The 24,969-nt window shown below is 38.2% G+C and overlaps 1 long non-coding RNA gene and 1 pseudogene across 1 annotated transcript; both read left to right on the forward strand.

The window, feature by feature from the left end:
* Positions 1-1,390: 1,390 nt before the first annotated feature.
* On the forward strand, positions 1,391-2,664 carry LOC107769127 (uncharacterized). The gene is made up of 2 exons (XR_001644332.2): positions 1,391-1,690; positions 1,911-2,664. It is a non-coding gene; the product is annotated as an uncharacterized LOC107769127 (long non-coding RNA).
* Positions 2,665-5,395: 2,731 nt separating this feature from the next.
* LOC107769126 (putative disease resistance protein At3g14460) lies at positions 5,396-9,830 on the forward strand (annotated as a pseudogene).
* Positions 9,831-24,969: the final 15,139 nt, after the last annotated feature.

The raw sequence follows: 24,969 nt of genomic DNA on the forward strand, positions 1-24,969 counted from the left end.
AACACGGTTCATAACAGCTCCACCTTACGCGATCACGGAAGCTACTTCGCGAACGCAAAGGCAGACTCCCCAGTCCAGCTTCTCATCTCTGTCCTACTCGAACGCAGCCATAAGGGCGCGAACGCGATGCCCAAATTTCACCAAGGTTCGCGAACACGATGACTCTGGCATGAACGCGATGAAGGAAAAAGACCAACTCCTCTGATACACTACACGATCGCGTCCCAATCTTCGCGATCACGGAGAAGGTTTAAAAAACCAGCAAACAACAGCTACCAGCAGTGCCAAAATGAAGGAAAAGTGATCTGAATACCACCTGAAACACACCCGAGGCTCTCGGGACCTCAACCAAATACGCCAACAAGTCCTAAAACATCATAAGAATTTAGTCGAAACATCAAATCGCATCAAACAACGCTAAAAATACGAATCGCACTCCAATTCAAACTTAATGAACTTTGAAACTTCAAACTTCTACAACTGATGCCGAAACCTATCAAATTAAGTCCGATTGACCTCAAATTTGCACACAAGTCATAAATGACATAACACACATATTCCAATTTTCAAAATCGGATTCTGACCCCGATATCAAAAAGTCAATTCCCCGGTCAAACTTTCTATTTTTGTCATTTCAAGCATAATCCCACTACGGACCTCCAAATCACAATCCAGGCACGCTCCTAAGTCCAAAATCACCATACGGAGCTATTGGAATCATCAAAACTCTATTCTGAGGTTGTTTACACAAAAGTCAACATCTGGTCAACCTTTTCAACTTAAGTTTTAAACCTAGGAACTAAGTATTCCAATTCATTCCAAAACCTCATCAGACCCGAACTAATTACCCCGGCAAGGCACATAACATTTATAAAGCACAAATTGAGCAGTAAATAGGGGAACGGGGTTGAAATACTCAAAATGACTAGCCGGGTCTTTACAATAAATACTATCTTCTACTCTTAGCCGAAACCAGAGGTTGGACCGGACGAGATAGACCTTAAAAAAATTCTTAACTTTCTGATCGTTCAACACTACACACATGAACGAGTTCTGCCGCTCGACACTCTAAAGCATTACTACATTTTCCGCCACTTTCACTATTGTCGTTTCATTCTCTTAGCAGCTCCTTCACTCTAAAGGGATGACTTTTGAACTTGAGTTTCTTCGAGCTTGTATTTCTTTCGTGAGGAAGAGATAGATCCGAAGCCGAAGCTCCAGATTCACTGCCCCACAAAGGGTAAAAAAAAAAAAAAAAATTAGAACCTATTCTTATTTCTTTTGTGAATTAACATTCTGGTATTAGGAATTATGTAGGGAAAAATGCCAGATTTGTACCTCTACTCTGGTAAATTGTTCAAGTTTATACCTCGTTCTACTTTCCGTCTAAATATATCCCTACCGTTAGCAAAGTAGATAAAATTATCCCTAACTCTAACAGATGTCCAATGTGGCAATGGGACCCTCAATTAATCTGCCAACTAGAAAAATATCAACCCAAATTTTAAAAGACATATGCCCATTTCTTTGACCCAACTATCCAGCCACCTTATGGGTCACCTCCTCTCTTAATTCAAGTATTCAACCACAACTTTTCTTCTTCCTCGTTTCTTCTTTTCCAGTTCTTGATCTTGTTCTTCCTTCTTTATTCTTTTTCATTTATGGCTGGGAAATCATGTTTCATGATAAGGTAACCAACTGAAAATTTTATCAAAAAGATTGTGAGCAGAAAACTTAACATCAATTTGAAAAATTTAGAAGATTCCATAATAAAATAAAAACTAAATACACATTGAATAACATTTCATCAGTAGAAAAAAAAAGGATTTTCATGACAAAATGAAACAGACAAATCTTGTTTCTTTTTCTTATCCCTTTTTTCATGTCCTGATAATCATTTGTTTCCACAGGACAAAGATATAGAACATGGAAAGAGATAACTCGGGGATGGATCCCTCTTTCTAACCTTCCCCTCCAAATATTTGTGGGTCTCCTCAACCATACTAATCTAGTCAAGCATCAATCAATAACAACCACAAATAAAATCCAAAATATGTAGAAAAATTAGCTTATGTGTGCACATTAAACCATTTGAGTCCCTGAAACAGAAAAGAAAAAGAAGAGAGCTCTCGTTCTCATGATTTGATGGAAGAGAAAGAGAGCGGTCGATGGCGGCGACTGCGGCAGCTTAGCCGTGGAGGAACGAAGAGGAGTGAGCAATCGTCAGGCAGCGAGTCTTGCAATTTCTCCGACGGCACTGATTCGACGACCTCTTCATTGTCATCGTCGATTTGTTTCCAGATTTTGACCCATTCATTTGTGATAGTTGGGTCGGACATGGGTCTTTTAATTTGGGTTGATATTTGTCCAGTTGGCAAATTAATTGAGGGGTCCATTACCACGTTGGAGATCTGTTAGGGTTAGGGATGATTTTATCTACTTTGCTAACGGTAGGGAACTAAGTATAACGGTGAACAATTTAACAAAGTAGAGGTACTGGCCTTTTCCCAATTATGTATTAGGGGTTTTATTTTGTTGAAACTCGTTTGTGAAGTGTTATACGTTATTCTCGACTTATTAAAAGTCATGTTTTCATGAAGTTTCGGATTTTTGTGCAATATATTGACAGCATGGAATAGAATTGGGTCTTAGATTTTCTTTAAATTGCTAAAACTCATTTTAGAAACATAGTTAGGAGGGGTATCATGCTCGTATATATAGATGTTGCATCACGGAATTATTTCTTTAAAACCTTGAAAACCATTCACTTGTTCCCTGATTCGTGTTGCGAAATAACACGAGAGGCTGATTTTTTTGTGACTTGTCATTGCACTTTTTCTCCTATCTGTGCTAAAGAATGTCATAGAAACCATTGTTTTAGAAGACCTTTTACTTTATGCTCATGTAGTCATGAGGAAATCATTTCATCCAAAGTCTTTATAACTTTTTTTTCAAGTTGGAACTTTAAGTGAGAACTTTGTTTAAAGAATTACTTTCACAAATAGATAACTTTTGATCAATAAGGGAGGCTATGTATTCTATTGAGATATGCTCAATATAACCACTAACTCATCATTGTTAGTTCTTTAATCAAGAGATGCTAGGAGTGCACCAGCTTTTAAATTTTTAAGAGAACTCTTCCTCTGTTTGTTTACCTCTGATTATACATATACTAATTGGAATCTTGTGCTTGTTTGTAAATACAAAAGTGTTAACCTGGCAATATGTATTCGTTGGTGTAGTATAAAGATTATTAGAAATTACATGACAATATGGTCCCTTCCTTTCTCAAATTTTTATGAATGTCTAAGAATCTGTTAGGTCCTCTGCGTTTTCTAGCTAACATGGCATTGTTGTACTATCCAGTCTAGTGTAATTTAGAAAATTACATGATGTTTTACTTCAGCTATTTTACTAGTTCCTATCTTGATCTTTATAGTGACAATATGCCTTCTTACCAAACGAATGAAGTCTGCCTTAGTTGCGTATGTTAACATTAGTTTTCGTCAAGTTTAGCTCTAGCTAATGATGGAATACTTATTTCACTATATAGAATGCAACCCTTAGATATGAAGATTTTAAGATCAGTGGCTTAACAACTTTTCCTACCTACTCTCCTGTTTAGCTTATCTATTTACTATGCATTTCACAATGTTAGGATAACAGACGAATATTTAATTTCTTGTATAAGTATTTGCTGAATTATGTCAAAACTTGGTTAAGTTTTTGGACAAATTGTTAAACAATGGTGTCTACAAAACCTGAGTATTTCATTAATCACGTTTGTTTCACTTAGTTCCTTAATCTAGTTGTGTGGCAGAAGTGAATTTTCTTCCCCAAAATAAGACATATTTGGCCTCAACTCATTTTATTCTAAAGTAACTTCCATTTTAAAAGAAACATTGGGATTTTTGTCGTTTGAATGTCTTCAAATCGTGCTTTCGAAATTAGCTCTCTTTCATGACATGCTTTTTTTTTTTTCAAATAAACTTACTATTTTTTCTCATTAATCATTTTTTACATTACAACAATTAGCCTTATTTAAATATAGTCAGGTCGGTTAACCATTTAAAATGGATCTTAAAGGATGCCTTAAAAACTTCCCTTTAGATTAATTGAACCCTTACCTAGAACCTTTAGGTTAAGTAGACCATTAACAGAGTTATACTTTAAATTATTTTAATCAATATTAGGTGTCCTAATTCACCATAATTAATTAGGTGGTGACTCTTTAAGTTTAATCAAACGCGAAATCGCCTGTATGTTGGACCTTACCTTAACCAGTTTAAAATGGGGTATAACAACTATGGATGCTCAATTTTTGTCTAGACGTGTTATATAGTCTCGAGTTATTAGTGTATTAGAGATCTTTCAAATGCTCTTTTGCGGAATGAAGAATATTCTTGTGTCTTGCTTACCAGTTCACACATGGGAGGATTAAGTGACTGCATAGTGGTTGTGGCCATGAAAGAGCATAGAGAAATGTCAGCCTGAGGCTAAGCAGGTGGGTTGTCTCATGCGGGTTATTATGAAGTTGTGTGATCCCTATGATGTTTTTGTGAAGAGTTTTCTTTCTAACTAGTGGGATGGGTATGTGTTGCAATTTGAGTTTGGATCTCTTAAAGGAGTTTGCATGATTGTTACGAGGATGGAGATGCGTTTAGCAGAAGATTTGAGGTATTCTAAGGCAGGTGCTACATGAGCGTATGAAGGATTTAGTTGAATTGTAGTAGAGCGCTATGGAAGTTATGGGGTAAGGGTACTGTGGGCTATCAGATGTTATGTGCTATGGCTTTGAGCCAAGTGGGGGAGTCTGCTATCGACAATCATATTGCATGGTCATGTGTTATGTTAGTTTGGTCTGAGGCATATTTGTGGATCGGTTATGACTTCAAAAGGTTGATTTCGAGGAGTACTCAAGTAAGAAAATTTCTTGATGCATGATGTATTATACTTTATGGATATATGGAAATCTTGGAGTAATTCTTGTTTGATATTTGTGGTGGATATAGTATGCACGAGGTAGGGATTCATTTAGTTGCTTAAGATATGGGGGTTTCATCATTAGGTGTTTTTTTTCTAATGGGGAAGAAGTCTTTCGGCTTGTATAGGTGGTGCATTGGAAATTGGAGCAGAGTGGATGACCCTCGGGAAGATTCTAATGAGTTCATAATTCATAAGTAGTATTTGAGGGTTTTCTCTAATTTTTTATGTGGCTAAGATCTGAGATTTATAGTGGGTGGTGTCAAAACTTGTGTTGTTTTTGTAACATTAGTTACTCTACATTTCAGTTTCAGAGAGCTTACGATACAACTTCAAATTCACAAATGGTCTCTTCAAAGTGGGTATCTTGGTTGCGGCATTATTGTGTATTTAAAAGGGAATACAATGGCTAATGGGCCTTAGGACGACATGGTTTGATGCTAGGAGAAACGCTAACTTGAAGTCAAGCCGAGAGGGATTCGAAGAAATAGGTTAGCTTGGTAGTAGTTTGGCCCATCATAGTGATAAAGGTGATCGGTTCCTTGGTGTAGTGAAACTCTACAGGTGTTTTGTGGCAATACTCCTAGACAGAGCAATCGACGCGACTTGGTTGAGTTAGAGGGATTTAGTTTTGATGGTTTGGTTATGTCCAAATGTGTTTCAAAGAATTATCGATGGAGTCAACAATGGCTTGAGATGGATCTCTTTTACAAGTATGAGGAATACACTACGTGTTGTGATCTTCTCCTGAATGAGGTCAAATGGAAGGTTTCTGGTAGATGGAGTATATATCCCGCTTTTGATTCAGTGTTGATAATGAGGTTCTCGTGTTTTTGTATCATGGCATGATAGGTGTTTTGTGTGATGCGTGGGATTGAGGTTTGCATGTATGAGATTGTGTTTCCGTTCGAAGGGAAGGCCATGAGTTCTAGATAGCATGGACAATTTCAGATGTTTAGAAGAATGCTGGCACTATCTTGTATCACCTTCAGAATTGAAGATTGTCCCAAGTTGATTGGGAAGTTGCCTAAAAATCTTTGTTCTTTAAAAACATTGAAAATTTCAAAATGTCCTAAACTCAATTTGAAGACACCTATCTAACTTTCAGGTTTAAAAGAGTTTGAAGTTATTGGTTCTCCTAAGGTTGAAGTTCTTTTTTATCACGCTGAACTGTTTGCATCCCATCTTCAGGGAACGAAACAGATAGTTAAATTAAATATTATTGAGTGTTACTCTCTTACAGCATTACCTATTAGCAGTCTGTCAAGTACTTTGAAGGAAATAAGGATAAATCTAAATCGGAAATTGAAACTAGAGTTGTCTGTTAGTGAGATGATCTCTAGCATAAGTAACATGTTTCTCGAGAGATTGACACTAGATGGATGTTATTCTATAGATGATATACCACCTGAGTTCGTACCAAGTACACGCATTTTGAGAATTGAGCGTTGTTACCGCCTCACAAGGCTTTTGATTCCCACTGGGATCGAGATACTAGAAATTAACATATGTGAGAATCTTGAAATACTTTCAGTGGCATGTGGGACTCAGACCACGTCGTTGCTTGATTTGCATATTAGCAAAAGCCAGAAGCTAAAGTTGCCACCAGAAGGAATGCATGAACTCCTTCCATCTCTTAAGAAACTGGTACTGGAAAATTGTCCAGAAACGGAGTCCTTTCCTGAAGGAGGATTGCCCTTCAATTTAGAAGTCCTTCAGATTGTCGATTGCAAGAAACTAGTGAATGGCCGAAAGGAGTGGCGTTTACAGAGACTTTCCTGTCTCATAAGTTTATTCATCTTCCATGATGGCAGTGATGAAGAGATTCTTGGTGATGAGAATTGGGAGTTGCCTTGTTGTATTCGGCATCTTTGGGTATCCAATCTGAAAAACATTAAGCAATCAAGTGCTCAAAAGCCTCACCTCTCTTGAATTTCTATTTATTTACAATTTACCTCAAATTCAGTCACTGCTAGAAGAAGGGCTTCCCTCGTGTCTTTCTCATCTAACATTAAATGATCATCATGAGCTCCATTCACTACAAAAGGTCTTAGGCACCTCATTTTACTTCGAAGCCTAAAGATATACCAGTGCCATTAACTGCAATCTATTCCAGAATCAGCGCTGCACTCCTCCCTCTTTGAGTTGTTTATCGAAAACTGCCCTAACCTCCAATCTTTTCAAGCAAAAAGAAAACCGCCCTACCTCTCTCTGCTGCCTATCTGTCGTTGTGGTAATCTCCAACCTCTTCCAGAATCAACGCTGCCCTCCTCCCTCTCTAAACTGGATATCTTTCATTGCCCTAAACTCCAATCTCTTCCAGTAAAAGGGATGCCCTATTCCATCTCTACACTATGGATTCGCAACCGTCCATTTCTCAAACCAAGTCTAGAATTTGAGAAGGGGGATTACTGGCCAAATATTGCTCAAATTCCTACCATAAAAGTCGACGAGGAATATCTGTAATACCTTGGTTGCCATGGCTAAGAAGAGAGGACGTCCGTTCAAAAATCCACCGATCGTTACTATAGGAAGCTCCATCAGTGGCACTGTAATTGAAGACACAATCGATTGCGGTAATACACAACCAGCCATAACCCCAATTGGGCCTCCATTTACAACTAGGTCACTAGAAGCGGGGACGGCCAGTGCTCATGCTGGTACATCGAAAAAGCTGGTTCTAAGTCCAAGCCCTTTGATCAATCAAGGAAGCTCAACCAACAATGTGGAGAAATTGATTACACAAGAGAACCGACCTAGCCCAGTTCAAATTGAGGACAGTCAGATGAGACCCGAGCCAATTGCAATTGTGAAGGAGAATTTGACTGAAGCACCTTGGACGAAACTCTTTGCTAGAAATCAGTCTGCAGAAAATGGTATGACTCTAACCTATATCACTCCAGAAGTAGTGAATGGGCAATATGTGGTGAATTTAGACAAATTGGAGGTGGAAAATGAGACAGAAAAATGGAGAAAAGAACTTATTGTCTATATAATTGGGGAAATACTAGGCTACAATCAGATGCATCGCTATATATCCCAAAACTGGAATAATGTAGTTGAACCTGAGCTATTCTTGCATGAGGAGGGTTACTACATAGTCAAGTTCCAAAGCCTATGAGACTTACAGGATATACTTTATGGAGGGCCATACACCATAAATAACAGACCTGTTATCCTCAAGCAATGATCCCCGAATTTTGATTTTAATGCAGAATTCCTCACTGAGATACCATTATGGATAAAATTTCCTAAGCTTCCCATGAATTGCTGGGGAACAAACTCTTTGAGCAGGATGGCTAGTACCCTAGGTAAACCTCTTTTTGCTGACCAATGCACCACCAAGCAAACCAGGGTATCCAATGCTAGAATTTTGATAGAGGTCAATGTTACTAAGAAGTTACATACTGAAATTACTATTAATGACCCTTCTGGTAGACAGTTTTAGCAGCCCATAGAATTTGAATGGAAGCCAGATATTTGTTCAGAATGCCTAAAGATTGGCCATGATTGTATGAAGCAAAAGCGAGAAGAAAGGCCAGTGCAAGCTCAAAGGAACAAAAGGCCTAGGCTAGTCCTAACATGGATACCAAAGAACAAACATCAGCTGGCAGGGGAGCAAATACAACAGGGAAAGCAACAGATAAAAGACCAACAAGAAGACACAGATTGGCTAGCCAAAGGGAAAAATGTTGTGAATGTAGTGGAGGAGAATGCTAATAGTGGTTAGGTACAGGTCAAACCAAAGGGTGCAAGCTCATGGTTAAAAATAACAGAAAAAAGACTAGCCTAGACCCTAAGGTTATACCAACAAGAAATGGGTTTCAAGCTCTACCTGAGGTGGATCAGAGAATTGTGAATGCCAAACCCCCTGATGCAGGGGGAGTATTAGGTTATTACAATGGCATGGTTATTCTGGAATGTTAGGAGGATAAATAAGAGGTATAAGTAGAAGGAACTAAAGCAATACCTCAAAGATAATCATATAAAGTTAGTTGCTCTTTTAGAAACTAGAGTAAAACAAAATAAGGCATTACATATAGCTGGTAGAGTGACTCCTAGTTGGGAAAGACTATCAAACTACAAAGATGCAAGAAATGGCAGAATATGGGTAATATGTGACCCTAAAATGTATGATATTCAACTTATACCAGAAGCTGCTCAATTTATGCACTGTCAGGTCACTAGGAAGCAGAATGGAGTTAAGTGTTTACTCACAGTTATCTATGGTTTTAACACAGTTTAGCAGAGGAAAGCATTGTGGGATGGCTTGCAAAGACTGGCTCCTAAAAGGAATGAACCTTGGCTACTATGTGTGGATTTCAATGCTATTCTACACCCACGTGACAGACAAGGATCACCAATTACCTTAGCAGAACTACAGGATTTCTCCAATTGCTATAACAGTCTACTGTTAAATGAAATTCCATGGAGAGGTGATTACCATACATGGACAAACAAGCAATAAGGAGTAGACAAAGTTTGTAGCAGAATTGATAGAGCAATAGCAAATGATGAATGGATGGTGCAATATGGACATATAACAACAGAATTTGGTTAACCCTTTATTTCAGATCATGTGCCCATAATGATACCATTCAGAGAATCTAAAAGTAAAAATAGAGTACCCTTCAGATTCTTTAATATTTGGACTGAACACACAATGTTCAACCAGATAACAACTGAAGGATGGAAAAGAAGAGAAACATGAGGAAAAATGAGAAGTTTCTGGTTTAAATTGAAGTACCTGAAACCTGCTTTCAAGCAGCTCAATTCTGAAGAGTTCAAAGGAATCACTGAATAAATTATCAATACCAGGGCCACATTGAAGGAGATCCAAAAAGAAATGCAAATTAGATACTCAGATTCTCTGGCTGATCAAGAGAAACAATGTTTGCAATAACTGGAAAAGTGGTCTTTGATTGAAGAAAGTGTGATGCAGCAGAAATCCAGAGCTACATGGATCAAATTGGGAGACTCAAATACAAAATACTTCACAACTGTAATGAAAGAAAAATAACAACAGAAGCAAATTCTGGAGATCACCTCCCTGACATGTATGAAGTTGCAAGATCCTAAAGCTATCAAAGAAGAGTTTGCAGCATTCTATAAATCCCTGATGGGATCAGCTGCAACCTCTCTACCAGGAGTTAACATGATGGTTATGAGAAATGGGCCTCGACTATCACACTGTCAACAACTAGAACTATGTGCTACTATTACAGATACAAAAATCTATGAAGCATTATGTTCAATTGGTGATCACAAGGTTCCAGGAATTGATGGATTTAGTGCTGCATTCTTTAAACAAGCATGGCCTATCATCAAAAATGAGGGATGTGATGCTATTAAAGAGTTCTTTACCACTGGGGTCATGTACAAAGCTATTAACTGTACCACACTAACCTTACTACCAAAGATTGCAAACCCCAATACTGTGAAGGATTATAGGCCTATAGCTTGTTGCACCATGCTGTACAAGCTGATTGCAAAAGTTTTTGCTGGGAGATTACAAAAGATCATGAGCTGCATTATCTCAGAGGCACTAGCAGGTTTCATCCCTAGGAGAAGGATTGATGATAACATAATCCTAGCACATGAACTGGTTAAATCGTATAGCAGGAAACATATCTCCCCTCGGTGTATGATCAAAGTTGACTTACAAAAGGCATATGACTCTGTGGAATGGGTGTATCTCGAACAAGTTCTAGAAGGATTGGCTTTCCCAGACAAGTTTATCAGATGGCTAATGACTTGTGTAAGAACAGTTAATTATACCATCCTGCTTAATAGGGAATCTATGGAGCCATTTAATGTTGCTAAAGGCCTAAGACAAGGAGATCCAATCTCACCTTTTCTATTTGCTATTGCCATGGAATACCTGAGTAGACTTCTCAATGAACTGCAACATGATAATTGATTCAAATACCATCCACGATGTGGCAAACTACACATCACTCATCTGAGCTATGCTAATGACTTGAGCTATGCTGACGACATGTTTCTTTTTGCCAGAGGTGACACATCTTCAGTACAAAGACTTCATGAATGCTTCACAATATTCTCAACAACTTCTGGACTACAAGAAAACTTAGCAAAGAATGCCATATACTGTGGGGAAATGGAGAGCAAGGTTAGAGAGGCAATCTACCAGACACTGGGATACTCTCAAGGACAGCTGCCGTTTAAGTATCTAGGGGTGCCATTGGATACAAAGAATCTGACTATGATACAGTGGCAACCACTCATCACCAAAATAGTGGCAAGGATAACTTCATGGACTGCAAAAAAATTATCTTATGCTGGAAGGGTACAACTAATACAGACTGTGCTGTTTGGAATCCAATCCTACTAGGCCCAAATTTTTTCCCTACCAATCAAAGTGATTGAAGCCTACTGTAAAAGCTACATGTGGTCAGGTGGAAATGGAATCACAAAGAGAGCCCTCATTGCCTGAGATAAAGTGTGTCTACCTAAGACAGTTGGTGGTCTCAACTTAAGCAATCTACAGATATGGAATATTGTTGCTACTGCCAAAACATTGTGAGACCTATCTCACAAGCAAGACAAATTGTGGATTAAATGGATTCATGTTGTCTACATCAAAGAACAGTGTACAAATACCATGCCTATCCCAAAAAATGCTAGCTGGATGGTGAGGAAGTTATTGGAAGCAAGGGAGGCTATCAGTCAGCTACACAAACCTTTAGATGATAAGAAAAGTATCATCAATCAGATCTAACTTCAACTGATACCAACCTTACCTAAAACTAGCTGGAGGAGACTAATGTGCCAAAATGCTGCTAGACCTAAGGCTATATTTACAATGTGGCTGCAATGCCAAGGGAGATTACTTACGGTGGACAGACTTAAGAAATGGGGAATTACTGCAAATGATACTTGTGTGCTTTGTCAATCAAGTTTGGAGACAAGAAATCACTTATTTGCTGAATGTAGCTATGCTAAAAGTTTATGGAGTAGACTGATTCAATAGGCACAGCTACAGAATAATGCAAGCTCTACATGGGAGGAGCATCTCCAGGTCATTTGTCATCATGCCAAAGGGAAGACAACATCAGCAAAACTCCTCAAGATGATATATGTTGAATATACGCATGCCCTGTGGAAGGAAAGGAACCATCGAATATTTCAAGAGACATCTAGAGATTACACTAGCTTGGCAAGTTCGTTTGGTCATTAATGATAAGTTTAATTACCAAAAAAAAGAAAATGTGCACCTAAGTAGATCTCAACAACAATTCACGTTAGTTTCCCTTTTTCGAGTGAGTTGAGGAAGGAGGAGGTGGTTCCTCCTTAAGTGTCTTAAGTGAAGACTTCTCTTTTATGTGGAATTTGGCAGTACTATTACTCTTTTGCGGGTAAAGAACAACTACAATTTCTTCTATGTTCGGTTGATCAGTTTCTCTGCTCTATTTTGAATCAATATAATGTGAGTTCTTTCAGTTTGTAGCTTTAATTTGCCGCCAGAACCTATGCAAAAACTCCTTCCATCTCTCGAACGAATTCTAGTCCTTTTGTGTATGAAACTCTGATGGTTGTTCACTGCTCATTCTGGATTTCAAAATTAAGAAAATGGAAATTGTGTCCAAAGATTGCTCAAATTACCATAATATAGCGGCCAAGATTGTTGGTCCTATTATCAAGGTAGGTAATTCTCCAAATAAACGTGGCTATTTATTCAAGACTCCTTTTGTTTGTTCATTAATTCTTTTCCTTTTTTAATCTTTCAGACTGCTATGTGTCAAGTGCGGTATGATTGGACAATCATCTCAGCTACAAGGAAAAGTTTCTGCCTGCAGTTGAATTAAGTCTCACATTGATGGTCTGTTTCACAGTTTGAGAAAGAAAATAAATCTGTGCAAGTATTAGTAATTCTTATGTGGTGCATTGACGGTTTTCCCTAAATGAAAGGAATAGATAATTATGCCCTTTTAAGCATTTATTCTATGCTGATTTTATTCTTTTTTGTGTTTCGATTTTGCCTTTAATTTTAGACTTGGTCATGAAATACACAGATCTCTTATTCACGCGTCACGCCAAGTTAAACGAATATAAGCTCTCTCCTCGTGATTTATCACCTCTAAGTAGAAGATATTAATGTAAAAGAAAAGGCAAAAAACCATGATCTTTGACATGCTGACATTTAGCTTAACGTTCTTATGTTTGAGTAGTATCATCTGAAGAACTTTTGTAAACTTCTCTGTTTTTATTAGGATTTTCGCAATTTGGGAAGGAAAAGATGGGCAGAGAGTTGTCAAGGTTCACTCCAATGTGAAATGCCCCTCTCAACTTCACGGACACAGGATGAGTATCCAATAGGGGTGCGATGCGAATCCAGAAGTCATGTTTGTCTTATCTTAAGATACAGGATACCTATAGGAGTACATGGACTAGTTTGAGATACAATTAATAAAATTTAAATTTATAAATGCATACTTTTAAAATCTGAGTGTGTCTATGTGCGTGTGTGTTTGTCTACATAAATATTATGCAGAATTTTGTGCAGGAGTTTTCTCCTAAGCTCTACATTTTCACAGTTTATGCATTGCTCTGAGTAATTCTTTGTTTATGTGGACTATTTAGCATATAAAGAATGGAGAGTTCCAATGGCATGTACTAGGGAATGGAGAGTTCCCTACACTTAAAGAGACTTGCAATTGAAGGTTGCCCCAAGTTGATTGCGAATTTGCCTGAAAATCTTTGTTCTTTGACAGTATTGATAATTTCAAAATGTCCTGGAATCATTTCGGAGACACCTATCCAACTTTTAAGTTTCGATTAGCTTCAAGTTGTTGGTTCTCCTAAGCTTGGAATTCTTTTTGATGATGCTGAAATGTTTACATCCCAAATTCAGGGAATGAAGCAGATAGCTTCACTAAATATTGATGATTGCCACTCTATTACCTCTTTACATATTAGCAGTCTGCCAAATACCAACAGATGCAGAATTAGACGTTGTCATCTCCTTACACGGTTTTTGATTCCCACAGGGATCAAAGATCTGCAAATTGATGAATGTGAGAATCTTGAAACAATTTCAGCAATATGCAGGATTCAGATGACCTCGTTGTGTCATTTGTCTATTTACAAATGCCAAAAGCTGAAGTCAACCAGAACGTATGCAGGAACTCCTTCCATCTCTTAAACATCTCTCCCTGCGTTATTGTCCAAAACTCCTTCCATCTCTTAAACATCTCTCCCTGCGTTATTGTCCAAAAATTGAGCCCTTTCCTGAAGGAGGAATGCCCTTCAATTTAGAAGTCCTTCTGATCGAGTATTGCAAGAAACTGGTGAATGGCCGAAAGGAGTGGTTTTTACTGATACTCCGTCGTCTCACAGATTTAACCATCATTCATGATGGTAGTGACGGAGAGATTCTTGCTGATGAAAATTGGGAATTGCCTTGCTTCCATTCGACGTTTTGAAATAAATAATCTCAAAACATTAAGCAGCCAAGTTCTCAAAAGCCTCACTTCTCTGAAACATCTATCTATTCGTAATTCACCACCTCAAGTTTTATCACTACTCGAAGAAGGTATTCCCTCGTCCCTCACTTCACTTCGAAGTCTAGATATCGGCTACTGCGATCAACTCCAATCTATTCCAGAATCAGCGCTTCCCTCCTCCCTCTCTACGCTGACCATCTTCGATTGCCCTATTCTCCAATCTCTTCCAGTAAAAGGATACCCTCTTCCATTCCTTCACTATCTATCCTCAACTGCCCATTGCTTCAACCACGTCTAGAATTTGAGAACGGGGATTACTGGCCAAATATTGCTCAAATTCCCACCTTAAGAGTCGACAAGGGATATCTGTGATGATTACGCAAATGGTGCTCTCATAGATGTAAGTTATTCTTTGCTTCAGTAGCTTTTTATTGTTCATTACTTCTCTTTGCTTGTTTGTTAATTCTTTTCCTTTGTTAAATCTTGCTGAGCAGTGTGTAGCAGCTATTGCACTGTTAGATGAAGCCGAGGAAGCATCTTCATCGTAAGATGAATTTTAATGTTAGATGACAAAAAATGTAATATCTTGCAACTACAGATATAGGTAGAAATTAATAATATGCTCTAGGAAATTAATAGCAGAATGTAGTATTATCAAACTAGAAGTCTTTTTACATGTTCTAGTGAGGTGAGCGAGGAAGAGAGGACTTAGAGTTCACATGTCAAATTTATTATTTTTCCTCCTTAAATGCAGAGCTCTATACAGAGGTACATGACTCAGATTATTTGTTTTCTACCTACTAAAAATATTGAAGTTTATTCCTCAATGATTTAAAAATCGTTTCTCTTTCTTTATCTGGATTATGTCACGTGAACGTATACATAATCACGATGATTTGATTAAGAGAGTGTCTAAAGCAAACTAGTGTATGTTCATGAATTAATTCTTTCTATGTTTGAGATTATTGTGGGGAGAATGAGTTATGGAAGTTATTGTGAAAGGGATAAAGTAGATTAATTATAGAAAGATGAGCTAGCTTATTCCGGGATAAAAAGGTCGTGCCTCAGACTGTTAAAACTGGAAGGAGCAGAAGAAGAAGGAGAAGGAGCAGAAGGAGAAGAAGCAGAAGCAAGAAGGAGAAGGAGAAGCAGAAGCAGAAGCAGAAGGAGAAGGAGAAGCAGCAAGAGCAGCTGGAGAAGGAGGAGGAGCAGGAGAAGGAGGAGAAAATAAAGTCCGGATAAGGAATTTTGTTGACCTGAGAGAAGGTGTAAGGCATTCCCCGAATCCACTGGTTCTAGCACGGTCGCTTTATTGACTACATTTGACTTATATTATTTGATTTATTGCATGTTTAAAAATCTTTTATGCATTACCGCTTCTATACCGCTTTTATTTTTAGCCATTTTTAGTATTTATAAAATTTATTTGAACAAGTCACGATGTCGCGCACTTGTTTATTTTCTACACATTGCAAATCACGTCACATGAAACGTACCCGCGATTCAAAATATGTTTATTTTATTATTATTATTTAAAGTTGGGGTCAAGTCACGTATACGTGCACTTGAAATTGTGGTTACGTATCATGACTATGACATGAGAACCGTACTCATAGTCACGAAAATTTATTGTTAATCGCGCCTAAAAGCATACTAGCGATGTTTATTCATGAATATTTTCCTAAGCTATTTTAATATTGACTGTGAGGCTCTTGTTTTATGAATATAACATTGTGAAAAGATATGTAGAGTTTCAACGATATTTAATCTGGTATGAAAATAATTTTATTGTGGATGTCCATTTATTACTCCGCTATAGATAATCTACCTGAAGAAGATTATCCATTTAGTACTCTGTTGAATTTTATCTACAAGCAGCTGATGCAGGTAGGTTGCAAGCAACTCAATGAAATGATTTGCAGCTTATTAATCAGGCAGGTTGCAAGTAGCTCATGCAGACAGCTTACAAGCAGCTAAAGAAAAGCCTTGCAGCTGCTTCAATGAAAAGCCTCGCAACTGTTTCCTTTCTTCTATAAATAGAGGAGTTTTCAGTTCATTATGTACATAAGTTTGAAGTTTGAATAATATATCAGTTTCTCTGTATACTTGTCTTTACTTTACAGTTTTTATTTTATAACACGTTATCAGCACGAGACTCTGCCATCTCGAACAAATACTTTGAAAGTATCACAAAATATGGATAATCCTCAAATTATGTTTGGATCAAAGACCAATCATAAAGATATTTGTGTAATTTATAGTGGAACAACTCATGCCATATTCAAAGATCAGAAATACTTTTCTTATGTGCATAAGGAAAAAGCAAAGGTTTCTACAATTACTAGTAATATAAGTTTGATTGAAGGCTACGGAAGAGCTATTGTATTTCTCTCTAAGGGAACAAAACTTATTATAGACAATGCATTATTCTCCTCCAAGTCCCGAAGAAAGTTGTTGAGTTTTATGGATATCCGCCGAAATGCGTATCATGTTAAGACGATAAATGAAATGAATATGGAATATCTTTGTATTACAAAGAATGTTTCTGGCCAGAAGTGCATTGTAGAAAAGTTATAAACTTTATCTTCTGGCTTATACTATTCAAAGATTAGTATAGTTGAAGCACACTCTATCGTAAACCGGAAGTTTACTGATTCAAATACTTTTGTGCTTTGGCATGGCCGTTTGGGCCATCCTGGATCAATAATGATGAGGCGAATTACTGAAAATTCGAGTGGGCATCCATTAATGAACCTGAAGATTCTTACAAATGATGAATTTTCTTGTGCTGCTTGTTATCAAGGCAAAATGATCACTAGACCATCACCAATGAAGGTTAGCATTGAATCTCCTACCTTTTTAGAACGTATACATGGGGATATATGTGGACCTATTCACCCACCAAGTGAGTTGCTTAGATATTTTATGGTCCTAATAGATGCATCTTCAATATGGTCTCTGTTAGTTTATAGATATGTATAGTGTAGTCTTGTCCCACATTGGAAGAGGAGTAACATCTCCTTGTAGTGTATAGCTATAAATAGGGGCCTCTTGTATTGTATTTATGATCCAATATCAATAACATATTTTCTCCTGTGCCTTCTCACATGGTATCAGAGCATTAGTGAGAAAAGATCGTTGTGCGTCATTCCAGCGTTAACCGAGAAGAAAGAACTTAGTCATCGTGTAATTTTTCCGGTGACCTAAGGCTTGTCTAAGTGAAAGTCACTTTCTGTCGGTGTTGTGCTAAAACCAATACCACCACGAGGTAGATCACCCTCCGACTACCAACCCCTGAAATTTTATTTGGCAGAAAAGCCGCCACGCTCTTCCACGCGCCGGCAACAACTTTTCTGGCGAGGGTTCCGGCCATTTTTTTGCGAAACTTCTTCAGGACAGTGTGTTCTCCTCAAAATTCCGAGCCTACCCATCTAATTCAAATCAAATTCCGGCCACTTTTATATTTTTCCGGCGTGAACAGTGATCTTTCTGGCCATTTGTTTGAAAATATTTCTTCAGGACAGCTTGCTCGCAAAGGAATTCCGAGTCTATCCATCTTAGTTATAACAAATTCCGACAACTTTGGAATTTTTCGGTGAACTACAGTGTTTCCGGCATGAACAGTGTTCCGGCACAGAACAGTATTCTGTTTCCCTGCTGTAAACAGTGTTTTTCAAGCTATTTCTTCAGTTTTCTCACAGGAGTTACTTATTTCCACTATTTCAAGTTAACCTTACTACTACAAATTGTAGCGACATGGGAACCGATGCTTTGAATAGTCGGATGGTTTCTTTAGCAGAGTATATTGAGTTCCTTCAGTATAAAGCATGTAAGCAGACATCTTCTGAGATAGCTTCTGTTGTTCAAACAGGTAATAGCGTGACTTGTTTCTCCCAATCTTCATCCTCTGAGTTTTGGGTCATTGATTCAGGTGCATCAGATCATATTTCTGGTAACAAATCTCTTTTCACTACTATTTCGTATTCTCAATCTCTTCCAAAAGTCACAATGGCCAATGGGTCTCAAACCATGGCAACTGCAATAGGTCAAGCAAGCCCACTTCCTTCCTTACCTTTAGATTCAGTCCTTTATGTTCCCAATAGTCCGCTTAATCTCATAGTTGTTAGTCGCTTAGCCAAATCACTTAAATGCGCTGTTTTATTTCCTGATGACCATGTTTTTATATAGGAACGCAGTACAGGGCGGATCATTGGTACCGGGCGTGAATATAACGAACTTTATTACCTTATCCTTGCTAAATCACATGGACTCACATCTTGTCTTCCTTCTACAACTTGTCCTGTTACTGATTCACTAGATTTATTACATAAACGGTTGGGACATCCCAGTTTGTCAAAACTTCAGAAAATGGTATCTGGTTTATCTCACTTGTCAGCTCTAGAGTGTGAGTCATGTCAGCTCGGTAAGCATACCCGCTCCCATTTCCCTCGACATCTTGATAATCGAGCAGAGTCACCTTTTACTTTAGTCCATTCAGATATTTGGGGTCCTAGTCGGGTCAGTTCCACCTTAGGATTCCGCTACTTTGTCAGTTTCATTGATGATTATTCCAGGTGCACTTGGATATTTTTGATAAAAAATCGATATGAGCTATTTTCTATTTTCCAGACCTTCCACGCAGAAATTCAAAATCAATTTGGAGTTTCTATTCGCACATTTCGTAGTGATAATGCCCGAGAGTATTTGTCTTCCCCATTTCAGCAGTTTATGAAATCTGATGGGATTATTCATCAAACATCTTGTCCGTACACATCTCAACAAAATGGGGTAGCTGAAAGAAAGAATAGACATCTTATTGAAACTGCTCGTACCCTACTCATACAATCACATGCTCCGTTGCGTTTTTGGGGGGATGCCGTTCTTACATCTTGTTATCTTATTAATCGTATGCCATCTTCAGCTATCCAGAACCAAGTTCCATTCTCTGTCATGTTTCCCCATTTATCTTTGTTCTCTCTTCCACCCTGTATCTTTGGAAGCACTTGTTTTGTCCATAACCTTACTCCAGGAACAGATAAGTTAGCTCCTCGTGCTCTTAAGTGCGTATTTTTGGGTTTCTCGAGAACACAAAAGGGGTATCGATGCTACTCTCCTGACCTCCAGCGGTACCTTATGTCCGCTGATGTTACCTTCTTTGAAACCCAATCATACTTCACAGGTTCAGGTCATCACTTAGATATTTCTGAGGTACTACCAGTTTCATCTTTTGAAGATTCAGTCACTCCAGCTCCACCACCTACAGCTCCAGTTGTAGCTCCACCACCTATAGCTCCAGTTGTAGCTCTACCACCTATAGCTCCAGTTCCACCACCTACAGCTCCAGTTGTAGCTCCACCACCTATAGCTCCAGTTCCTCCACATAATCCAGTTCAACCTTCTGCAGCTCCACCATTCTTGACTTATCTTCGTCGTCCACATCCAACATCAGGCCCAGGTGATTCACGCCCCGCATCAGATTCTGCACCTACTGCGGACTTGTCTCCTCTTAGTCAACCAATTGCACTCCGCAAAGGTGTACGATCCACACTTAATCCTAATCCCCACTATATCGGTTTAAGTTATCATCATCTGTCGTCACCACATTATGCTTTTATATCTTCTTTGTCCACTGTTTCTATCCCTAAGTCTACAGGTGAGGCACTATCTCATCCAGGATGTCGACATGCTATGATTGACGAGATGTCTGCTTTACATGTGAGTGACACTTGGGAGCTTGTTCCTCTTCCTGCAGGTAAGTCTACTGTTGGTTGTCGTTGGGTTTATGCAATCAAAGTCGGCCCGGATGGCCAGATTGATCGGCTTAAGGCTCGTCTTGTTGCAAAAGGATATACTCAGATTTTTGGGCTTGATTATAGTGATACTTTCTCTCCCGTGGCTAAAGTAGCATCTATTCGTCTCTTTTTGTCCATGGCTGTTGTACGTCATTGGCCTCTTTATCAGTTAGACATTAAGAATGCTTTTCTCCACGGTGATCTTGAGGAAGAAGTTTATATGGAGCAACCACCTGGTTTTGTTGCTCAGGGGGAGTTTAATGGTTGTGTGTGCAGATTGCGCAAGTCACTATATGGTTTGAAACAGTCCCCTCGAGCTTGGTTTGGTAAGTTCAGCACAATTATTCAGGAGTTCGGCATGACTCGTAGTGAGGCTGATCACTCTGTGTTTTATCGACATTCTGCTCCTAATCTGTGTATTTATCTAGTGGTTTATGTTGATGATATTATTATTACTGGTAATGATCAGGATGGTATTACTAATCTGAAGGAACATCTCTTTCAGCACTTCCAGACTAAGGATCTGGGCAGATTGAAGTATTTTCTAGGTATTAAGGTCGCTCAGTCTAGCTCAGGTATTGTTATTTCACAGCGGAAGTATGCCTTAGACATTCTTGAGGAGACTGGAATGATGGGTTGCAGACCTATTGACTCTCCTATGGATCTGAATGCTAAGCTTCTGCCTGGACAGGGGGAGCCTCTTAGAGACCCTACGAGATATAGGAGGTTGGTTGGCAAATTGAATTACCTCACAGTGACTAGACCTGACATTTCTTTTCCGGTGAGTGTTGTAAGTCAGTTTATGGATTCTCCCTGTGATAGTCACTGGGATGCAGTTGTTCGCATTCTTCGGTATATAAAGTCAGCTCCAGGCAAAGGATTACTATTCGAGGATCGAGGCCACGAGCAGATTGTTGGGTACACAGATGCTGATTGGGCAGGATCACCTTTTGATAGACGTTCTACGTCTGGATATTGTGTTCTAGTAGGAGGTAATTTGGTCTCGTGGAAGAGCAAGAAACAGAATGTAGTTGCTCGATCTAGCGCCGAAGCCGAATATCGGGCCATGGCTATGGCGACGTGTGAGTTAGTTTGGGTCAAGCAGTTGATCAAGGAGTTAAAGTTCGGAGAAATCAGCAAAATGGAACTAGTGTGTGATAACCAAGCTGCTCTTCATATTGTGTCAAATCCGGTGTTCCATGAGAGGACTAAACACATTGAGATCGACTGTCACTTTGTCAGAGAAAAAATACTTTCAGGAGATATTGTTACAAAGTTTGTAAAGTTGAATGATCAACTAGCAGATATTTTCACTAAGTCTCTTACTGGTTCTCGTATTAGTTACATGTGTAACAAGCTCGGTACATATGATGTGTATGCACCGGCTTGAGGGGGAGTGTTAGTTTATAGATATGTATAGTGTAGTCTTGTCCCACATTGGAAGAGGAGTAACATCTCCTTGTAGTGTATAGCTATAAATAGGGACCTCTTGTATTGTATTTATCATCCAATATCAATAACATATTTTCTCCCGTGCCTTCTCACAGTCTCATGTGTGCCTACTATCACCTCGCAACCTGACGTTTGCAAAGCTATTAGCCCAAATAATTCGATTAAGGGCACAATTTCCAGATTATCCTACAAAGGCTATTCGCCTTGATAATGCTGGAGAATTCTCATCTCAAGCTTTTGATGATTATTGTCTATCAGTTGGGATAAAAATTGAACATCCTGTAGTTTATGTTCATACTCAAAATGGCCTTGCAGAGTCATTTATTAAATGCTTACAATTGATAGCAAGACCACTACTTATGAAAATAAAATTGTCCACTACCGTTTAGGGCCATGCTATCTTGCATGCAACATCACTTATCTGTCTCAGACCGACACATTATAATAAATATTCTCCGTCACAATTAGTTTTTGGTCATGAACCAAATATTGCCCATTTACGAATTTTTGGATGTGTTGTATATGTGCCAGTAGCACCACCACAGCGCAGTAAGATGGGCCCGCAGAGAAGGTTAGGAATATATGTTGGGTTTGAATCACCCTCTATTATTCGCTATCTTGAACCATTTAAGGGAGATTTATTTACTGCTCGATTTGTAGATTATCGGTTTGATGAAATAAATTTCCCACAATTAGGGAGAGAGAAAAAGAAAATCAAAAGAGAAATTGTGTGAAAAGTTTCATCATTATCTCATTTTGATCCACGTACCCCTATATGTAATCAGGAGGTCCAGAAGATTATCCATTTACAAAATAAAGCAAATCAAATGCCAGACGCGTTTACTAATTTGAAAAGGATAACTAAGTCATATATCCCTGTAGAGAATGTTCCTATACGAATTGATATCCCATCAGGACCATCTACTAGCATAAGAACTAGTGAACCTAAAGCACGCCTAAAGCATGGTAGGCCTTTGGATTCTAAGGATCGAAATCCTTGAAAAATAAAATCGACAAATGATCAAAACTATACTATAAAGGGATCTCCTAAAGAGACCCAAGATCTGATTAGTTCTGAGATTCTTGAAGAAATCACTGAACCCGAAACTCAAGTGAGCGAGGAACTTTTAATAAGTTCTACTGGTGATGCGATTAATTTAAATCGATCTGAAATAGTGGTGGATAATATTTTTGCTTATAATGTTGCACTTAACATTATGCAAGATAGTGAGGATTGTGAACCCCGATCTGTCGAAGAATATCAACAAAGATCTGATTGACCAAAATGGCAAGGGGCAATTCAATCAGAATTGAATGCACTTGATAAAAGAGAGGTCTTTGGACCAGTAGTCCAAACACGTGCTGGTATAAAACCAGTCGGTCATAAATGGGTTTTTGTGCGAAAAAGGAATGAGCAAAATGAAGTTGAAAGATACAAGACTCGCCTTGTCGCACAAGGATTCTCACAACGACCTGGAGTCGATTATGAAGAAACATATTCACCCGTTATGGATGTCATAACATTTCGATATCTCATCAGTTTAGCCTTACGTGAAAGACTAGAAATACAAATGGTGGATGTGGTTACAACTTATATGTACGGGTCATTTGATAATGATATTTACATAACAATCCCTGAAGGATTTAAAATTCCTGAAGCATATTCGAAATCTTGGGAAATGTATTCAATTAGATTACAAAGATCTTTGTACGGTTTAAAGCAATCTGGGCGCATGTGGTATAATCGCCTTAGTGAATATTAACTGAAAAAGGGTTACATAAATGATGTTATTTATCTATATATTTTTATAAAGAAAATGGCATTAGAATTTGTTATACTTGTTGTTTATGTTGATGACATAAATCTTGTTGGAACTCCAGAAGAGCTCCAAAAGGCGATTGATTATCCAAAGAAAGAATTTGAGATGAACGATCTTGGAAAAATAAAACTTTGTCTTGGACTGTAAATTGAACATTTAGCAAACGGGATCTTTATGCATCAATCTACCTATACATAAAGGGTCTTAAAACGCTTTTACATGGACAAAGCGCACCTATTGAGTACACCAATGGTTGTTCGATAACTTGAAGTGAGTAAGGATTCGTTCCGACCTCCAGAAGAGGATGAGGAATGGGATTAAGCACTTATGTATCTTGCTAATGCACTTATGTATCTTGCTAATGCTACAAGTCCCGACATAGCATTTTTTGTTAATTTACTAGCAAGATATAGCTCTTCTCCTTCTAGGAGACATTGGAATGAGATTAAGCATATTTTGCGATATTTAAAGGGAACTCTTGATATGGGTTTGTTTTATGCTAACAAAGGTAGTGCAGACCTTGTTGGTTATGCAGATGCAGGTTATTTACATCCCCATAAAGCTCGATCTCAAACCTGGTACATGTTTACATGTGGAGGTACTATCATATCATGGCGTTCCACAAAGCAGTCAATTGTTGCTACTTCTTCAAATCATGTTGAGATAATAGCTATTCATGAAACAAGTAGGGAATGCATATGGTTGAGATCAGTGATTCATTTTATTCAAGAAAAATGTGGTTTGGAGTGTTATAAAAGATCCACAATTTTATACGAAGACAATGCTGCATGCATAGCCCAATTTAAGGGAGGATTTATAAAAGGAGATAGAACGAAGCACATTTCACCAAAATTATTCTACACACACGATCTTCAGAAAAATGGTGGCATTGATGTGCAACAAATCTGTTCAAATGACAATCCGGCAGATTTATTCACTAAATCTTTGCCAACTTCAACTTTTGAGAATATGGTATACAAGATTGGAATGCGGAGACTCAAATATTTGAAACAAGATTTTCATCAGGAGAAGTAAAATACGCAATGTACTCTTTTTTCCTTACTAAGATTTTTTCCCACAAGGTTTTCCTTATAAGGTTTTTAATGAAGCAGTTAGAAATGCATATTACTAAATATGTGTACTCTTTTTCCTTCACTAGGATTTTTTCCACTGATTTTTTATAGTAAGGTTTTAACAAGGCACAATACCTTTTAATGAACATCCAAGGGGGAGTGTTATTAAAATAATTATATTGTGGATGTCCATTTATTACTCCGCTATAGATAATCTTCCTAAAGAAGATTATCCATTTAGTACTCTGTTGAAGTTTATCTACAAGCAGCTGATGCAGGCAGGTTGCAAGTAGCTCAATAAAATGATTTGCAGCAGCTTCTTATTAAACAAGCATGTTGCAAGCAGCTCATGCAGACAGCTTACAAGCAGCTAAAGAAAAGC

The sequence above is a fragment of the Nicotiana tabacum genome, chromosome 19 (genome assembly GCF_000715075.1).
Source record: "Nicotiana tabacum cultivar K326 chromosome 19, ASM71507v2, whole genome shotgun sequence".
Lineage (NCBI taxonomy): Eukaryota > Viridiplantae > Streptophyta > Magnoliopsida > Solanales > Solanaceae > Nicotiana > Nicotiana tabacum.